Source organism: Aedes albopictus, chromosome 2 (genome assembly GCF_035046485.1).
Source record: "Aedes albopictus strain Foshan chromosome 2, AalbF5, whole genome shotgun sequence".
Classification (NCBI taxonomy): domain Eukaryota; kingdom Metazoa; phylum Arthropoda; class Insecta; order Diptera; family Culicidae; genus Aedes; species Aedes albopictus.
This window is the reverse complement of record NC_085137.1, coordinates 165,008,478-165,015,055: the sequence shown is the minus strand read 5'-3', so window position 1 is coordinate 165,015,055 and position 6,578 is coordinate 165,008,478. Positions and strand designations below refer to the sequence as shown.

Here is a 6,578-nt window from a genome sequence, read left to right as displayed (position 1 = left end):
GAGCCCAAGTACACGAATTCTTCAACCGCCTCGATTTCATCACCGTCGATATAAATTCGGGGTGGCGGGCGCGGTGATTCCTCCCTGGAGCATCATGGCAACATCATGTACTTTGTCTTCGACACATTATTGACTAATCCGATTCGCCTGGCTTCACTCTTTAGTCAAATGTACGAGCAATAACATCAATATCAACAGCGAAACCAAGCAGCTGAACGGACTTCGTGAAAATCGTACCACTCGTGTTAATCCCCGCTCTCCTTATTACAGTTTCTAACGCAATGTTGAACAGCAAGCACGAAAAACCATCACCTTCCGTAACCCTCTGCGAGATTCGAAGGGACTCGAGAGTGTCCCTGATACTCGAACTACGCACATCACTCGATCCATCGTCACCTTGATCAACCGTGTCAGTTTATCCGGGAATCCGTATTCGTGCATAATCTGCCATAGCTGTTCTCGATCGATTGTATCATACGCCGATTTGGAATCGATGAACAAGTGATGTGTGGGTACGTTGTCCTCCTCTTCTCTTCTTGGCGTAACGTCCTCATTGGGACTTAGTGGGGCAGCGTGGGGACGGGGCAGCTTAGTGTTCTATGAGCACTTCCACAGTTATTAACTGAGAGCTTCCTCTGCCAATGACCATTTTGCATGTGTATATCGTGTGGCAGGCACGAAGATACTCTATGCCCAAGGAAGTCAAGGAAATTTCCTTTACGAAAAGATCCTGGACCGACCGGGAATCGAACCCGTCATCCTCAGCATGGTCATGCTGAATACCCGTGCGTTTACCGCCTCGGCTATATGGGCCCATATGGGCACGTTGTATTCGCGGCATTTCTGCAACACCTGGCGGATGGCGAACATCTGGTCCGTTGTAGCGCGTTCACCCAGAAATCCAGCCTGATATTGCCCCACGAACTCTCTTGCAATCGGTGATAGTCGGCGGCATAAAATTTGAGAGAGTATCTTGTAGGCAGCGCTCAGTAGTGTAATCGCGCGGTAGTTTCCGCAATCCAACTTGTCGCCTTTTTTGTAGATGGGACACACGATACCTTCCATCCATTCCTCCGGTAATACTTCCTCCTCCCAAATCTTGGTAAAGACCCAGTGTAGTGCTCTCACCAGTGCTTCTCCACCGTATTTTAGAAGCTCGCTTGGTAGTTGATCTGCTCCAGCGCCAGCGGCTTTGTTGTTTTTCAACCAGCCAACCTCCTCCTCAATCTCTTGGAGGTCAGGGGCCGGAAGTCTTTCGTCTTGTGCAAATACTCCTAGATCTGTTACCACGCCACCTTCGGTACCTGCAACGTCGCCATTGAGGTGCTCATCGTAATGCTGCCGCCACCTGTCGACCACCTCACGCTCGCTCGTGAGAATATTCCCGTGATTATCTCGGCACATGTCGGCTTGTGGCACAAAGCCTCTGCGCGAGCGGTTCAGCTTCTCGTAGAACTTTCGTGTGTCCTTAGCGTGGTACAGCTCTTCCATCGCTTCGCGATCTCGTTCTTCCTGCTGGCGCTTCTTTATCCGGAAGACTGAGTTCTGCCTGTTCCGCGCCTGTCTGTAACGTGCCTCATTCGCTCTCGTACGGTGTTGCAGCATTCTCGCCCATGCTGCATTCTTCTCGTTTTTTAACTGTTCACATTCTCCGTCGTACCAGTCGCTTCTGTGATTCGGAGTCGCGAAGCCTAGTGCTGTAGCCGAGGTACTACATAAGGCGGATCGGATGTCCCTCCAGCCATCTTCAAGTGTAGCTGTGCCAAGCTGCTCTTCCGTTGGTAGGGCCACTGCTAACTGCTGCGCGTAGTCATCACCACGCGTCGAAGTCGAACGCCGCGACTCAACATCGAGCAGCTGCGTAACGTAGAAGTGGCTCAACTACGTTACGCAGCTGCTCGATGTTGAACCGCGGCGTTCGACTTCGACGCGTGGTGATAACTGTCGAAAGTTTTGAGCGCATGCATACAGCGACTAAGTAGTGATCCGAATCTACATTCGCACTGCGGTATGTGCGGACATTGGTTATATCCGAGAAGAATTTACCGTCAATTAGAATGTGGTTGATTTGGTTTTCTGTTTGATGGTCGGGTGATCTCCAGGTGGCTTTGTGGATATCTTTGCGGGGGACCCGGATAAAAACTAACCATAGGGTATTTGGTAAAAACCATTCCTGTACCATACAGTGTACCAGCTACAATATAGTGTATTGTAATGGAATGGTTCGCTAAAAGCTTTGCACATTGGTAGCTACTATACATTTACATCCGATCTTTTTGTAACAATATTGTTCACACCACTGTGCAGTAGTCGGTATAAAAGCCGAACCCCCGAGAAGTGACAGTAGTCCGAGAATGGAAGACGGAAGCAATCTGCGAGAAGTGTAGAGTGAAGAAGAAACTAACCAAAACAGAAAATTACAATTGTGCTGGTGAGTTAAATTAGTTTATTCCAAAAATTATCTGTGTTAGCGAACGGAAGGTTGCGCTAAATTAGACGTAGGTGTAGTTAACTGCGTCGGTGACCTGTAAGTAGAAAAAGAAACCTGAAATTATTAATGAAAATGTATAAATAATCAAGAAAACTTACCTAGTTTGTACCACACGGAAGACGGAGCATTGGATGAAACCGTAAGCTAGCGTTGCTTTGTACGGTGTAGTTGTAAGTATTTCATTGAAGACAGTGAACGTTCGTAGTTTAATGAGTTGTTTGAATAGCAGGAGTGAAGTTAAAGAAGGAGAAAGCAAGAGGGAGAGCGAGTAAGATCAAGGAAGAAGGTGGATTCGTAAGAAAGGAGGAAACTATTTGAGTGAGTAGTGGGAAGAATTTCAAATGTAAACATATTTGTTAACGCTAATAAATTAAATTTCAGTTTTTGAGCTGCTCCGAAAAGCTGCTGCAAAATAGATAGTGTACCCAAACAAATATATTATACTGTTTTTCTTACGTTTGAACCATTCACTATTCCGAAACAATCTTTTTCCGTGCATTTTTAATTATTTATTCAGTTTATGATTTTTTTCCGTGCTTTGTTTTGTTGATGTTCGTGACATTTTTGTTGCAAAGGAAATGAAAGAGAAAAAAGTGAATAAGTTGAAACGTCTATTTAAAGTCAATAAAATGTTTAAATAAAGTGGTAAACCAGGTGTCCTAAGGACTGCATATCCAAGAGATATGGTGGGCTAGGTATGTAGAGTGCGATGAGAGGAATACGAATGTAGGTCAACCCGGAAAGACGCAGGCCAGATTACTGTAAATCAGTGGATGAGTTCAACACTATTCTTTCTCTTCTTCTCTCATGTGAAATTGCCTTGTACAACAACCGAATTAAATGCGATTTATCTTTGACATTTTTAACATAAGGACTGGAATGAACATTGAAACGACTTCTGATATAAGTTCGTCTTCGCTTTTTAACCTAACTTATAGTTGAATCGAACTTGACAGTTTTCTCATTAGTTGTTATGTACATATTTCATAGTTCAGTCAAACTGGAGCCTCAATATTTAACGGTTAAGTACGCTGTAATGATACTTATGTACCTCGTCACCCACTTCATGCAACTACATTAGTGGTCTAATAACACTTAGCGCGCTAGGCATAGTTCCTTCATGCCGCTCAAAGTGTTGCCACAAATAATGCTTAGTTTGCAAAACCCAGTTATCTGGCTGGTGGGGCATGGGAGCCTAAGCTTCAACTGTTAATGCAATCAGAGGTTACTCAGACTTAGACGAGTTTAGGTTAGTTTGGCTAGAGCTGCCATTATCGAAGGAACATGACGAGATAATATAACATTATATGGTTTATCTAATGTAAAACAATACAACATAACAAAAGAGAACCATTCCAAAACCATGATTAAATTTATAACCAGTAGTGAAATTACAATTAAAAACAATATATTTACGGTACATTTTATTATTTGAAACCATACGTGTACCATACAATGTACGGTATATTAAAGCCCACGTATCAGTATTTCGATCAATTCATTTACAATAAAATGTATGGTTTTGTAAAAAATATATATGGAGAAAAATATTTGTTTTTATATTGTTACGATAGTTAACAACCCGTATAGCATATTGTAAAAATCTTATTTACAATTCACTGTATGGTGTCTACATTACTTCTTATTGTTTTTGTATTTTTTATTTCTACCGTGGTGTTTATTGTAACAATATGGTTCTAAATAGTACTGTTACAATACAACATTCGGTTTTTCTACTGTATTTTTTATTCGGGGAAGAAGGTGCTTCGGACTACCATACCACGGGAGGCTGCAAAGTTTACGCATCGCTGGCCGTTATCATTCGATACGGCGTGCAGGCTGTTTCGCCCGATTACCGGTCTGTACGTTTCTTCCCTTCCTACCTGCACGTCCATTCGACGACAACGATTTTCACGTCACGCGGCGAGCAACCATCGTATGTTTGCTCTAACTGCGCGTTTCTCTTCGCTTCGCTTCTCGTCATCAGGTCTCCCTTCGTGTGGGCAGTGGACGTTGATGATGCTGTAGTTGAAGAAACGGTCCTTAACTCTTAACATGCACATCCTTGCGTTGATCGGCTGCCACCCGATCACACGTTGTCGCATCTTGCCCAACACTATAAATCCTGTTCCTAGTTCATTGGTGGTGCCACAGCTTTGATAGAAGGTAGCCGCTCGATGCCCGCTTTTCCACACTTTCTGTCCAGTCTAACAAAGTTTCTGCAACGCCACGATGTCGAAGTTGCGGGGATGTAGTTCGTCGTAAATTATCCTGTCACATCCTGCGGGACCTAGTGACTTGCAATTCCATGTTCCAAGTTTCCAATCGTAGTCTTTATTTCGTCGCGTGGGTCTTTGCCGATTGTATCGAGTCGTACTTTCTCCTATGTTATTCGCAATGGGGATTTTTACGGATGACTTATTGGGCCTACGCCAACACTCCTGTCTCGCCGGAGGGCCATCATGCCAGTCCTGTTTAACGTCCCAACCAACACTGGGACGACCACGCTGATGGGGCTACCACCTTGGATTAAGCTGAGCGTGGTGCAGCGTTTCTTACTCAGCCGTTGGATGCCAGAACAGACGCTGTTTGAGCCGCACCTCCTTGGTGAACAGACGCTCGGATCGTACCTCCTCAATCTAGCTGAAGTCAGAAGGACAACAGTGCCCAGGCTGCACTACCAGCTAAGCACACAACTCTTAGCTGGCGGTCTTTGTCATCGCTTGACCCGTGGTAGCATGAGGTAGGACCAGAGCTATGTTGGACGCTCTCCTTATCGTCTCAGCGTTTTGCAGCCCAATACAATAGATAACCTACATAATGTACATATCATTTATAACTCATCTAAAAGATATTTCATCCAGGCTATTCTGGTCGCTACAGCCAAGCTTCCGCCAAACATCTTGATTAAATTCCGCGATCGCATTTCTAATAAAACATTATTTTTTCTTATCCTTTCAATAAAAAGAAAAAAATGTTTTCCTTCGTCGCCTTTATTCTTTATGCTGCATACCCTCAAGCAGATGGCAGAACAAGAAATAGTGTATTCCTAGAACTGGAAAGGCGCCACTACCATTTCCTGGCGTTGACATTCCGTCAGTATTACGGAACGCGGACCGACTGAAAGAACGAGCGCTGCTGCAGCCCTGAACATGATACTGTCATGTTTGTTTCAGCAAAGAAGACTACTGCTCAGGGTGACGAACGGATGGCTTGACGGACGGACGTGGAAATGTGTGACACAAGTAAAAGGAGTAAAAGGAAATCAAGCTTGTTTTTCTCTTCGTGTACCTTACCTCTTGCTTTGTGTGCGCCAATGTGCTATTCTTGGATAGGGAAGAAGCGAGGTGTTATATTATTTTTCTCCCGAACGTGCACGGTCCCAGAATAAACAATTGTCAGCCAACAGCGGCGGCGACGCTACGGTGAGGTCATGAAATATCCACCTGATTTTTCCGGGATACCTACACCATGAGCATATACTATACATACACGATAAGGTCTCCTATTACATGATACTATAAATTTCACGCCTTCCGTAGTTGCTGACTTGTCTTTCAATCTCTTCTGAAGATTTTTAGTAGACAAAGCTTATGCAAGGATCTAACCACAATAAAGAATCATATCTACACGCAAAAAAATCCATTCCGATATACGTGCACTAATAGTCACGGCTATGGGAACTATGCACAGCAACCATAACAACAATAAGAAATGTACACCGTGAACTAGATGTCACGTTCTCTAGAACGCCCATATTGACAGCTGGAACTAGTTCCAGTTCACGTTGTATTTTAGTTTGTTCACGTTTATCAGAACGGATTTTTTTTGCGTGTATTAGTTGTTAAACAGTCGAAAAAATGCGATTGGCAAAACGTGGTCGGCATCGTCTAATAGGAGACCCAACTGTATTATTGTACTAACTAATGCATCACGGTGAAATCTGTCAGCCAGTCAGAAAGAAGGATGAATTTATTTTGCTGTGCTCCGTTCCGTCATACGTAACGTTGTATTGTTGTTTTACTGTGCTTGTGCTGTTCAACGAACATGACTTCAGGTAGAAGAGGGCAGCATAATAGAAAGACAG

General features: G+C 43.9%; 1 long non-coding RNA gene across 1 annotated transcript; it reads left to right on the top strand.

Annotated features, from left to right (window-relative positions):
• Window positions 1-2,388: 2,388 nt before the first annotated feature.
• Window positions 2,389-2,892, top strand: LOC134285942 (uncharacterized). Its single transcript, XR_009996823.1, has 2 exons — window positions 2,389-2,527; window positions 2,594-2,892. It is a non-coding gene; the product is annotated as an uncharacterized LOC134285942 (long non-coding RNA).
• Window positions 2,893-6,578: the final 3,686 nt, after the last annotated feature.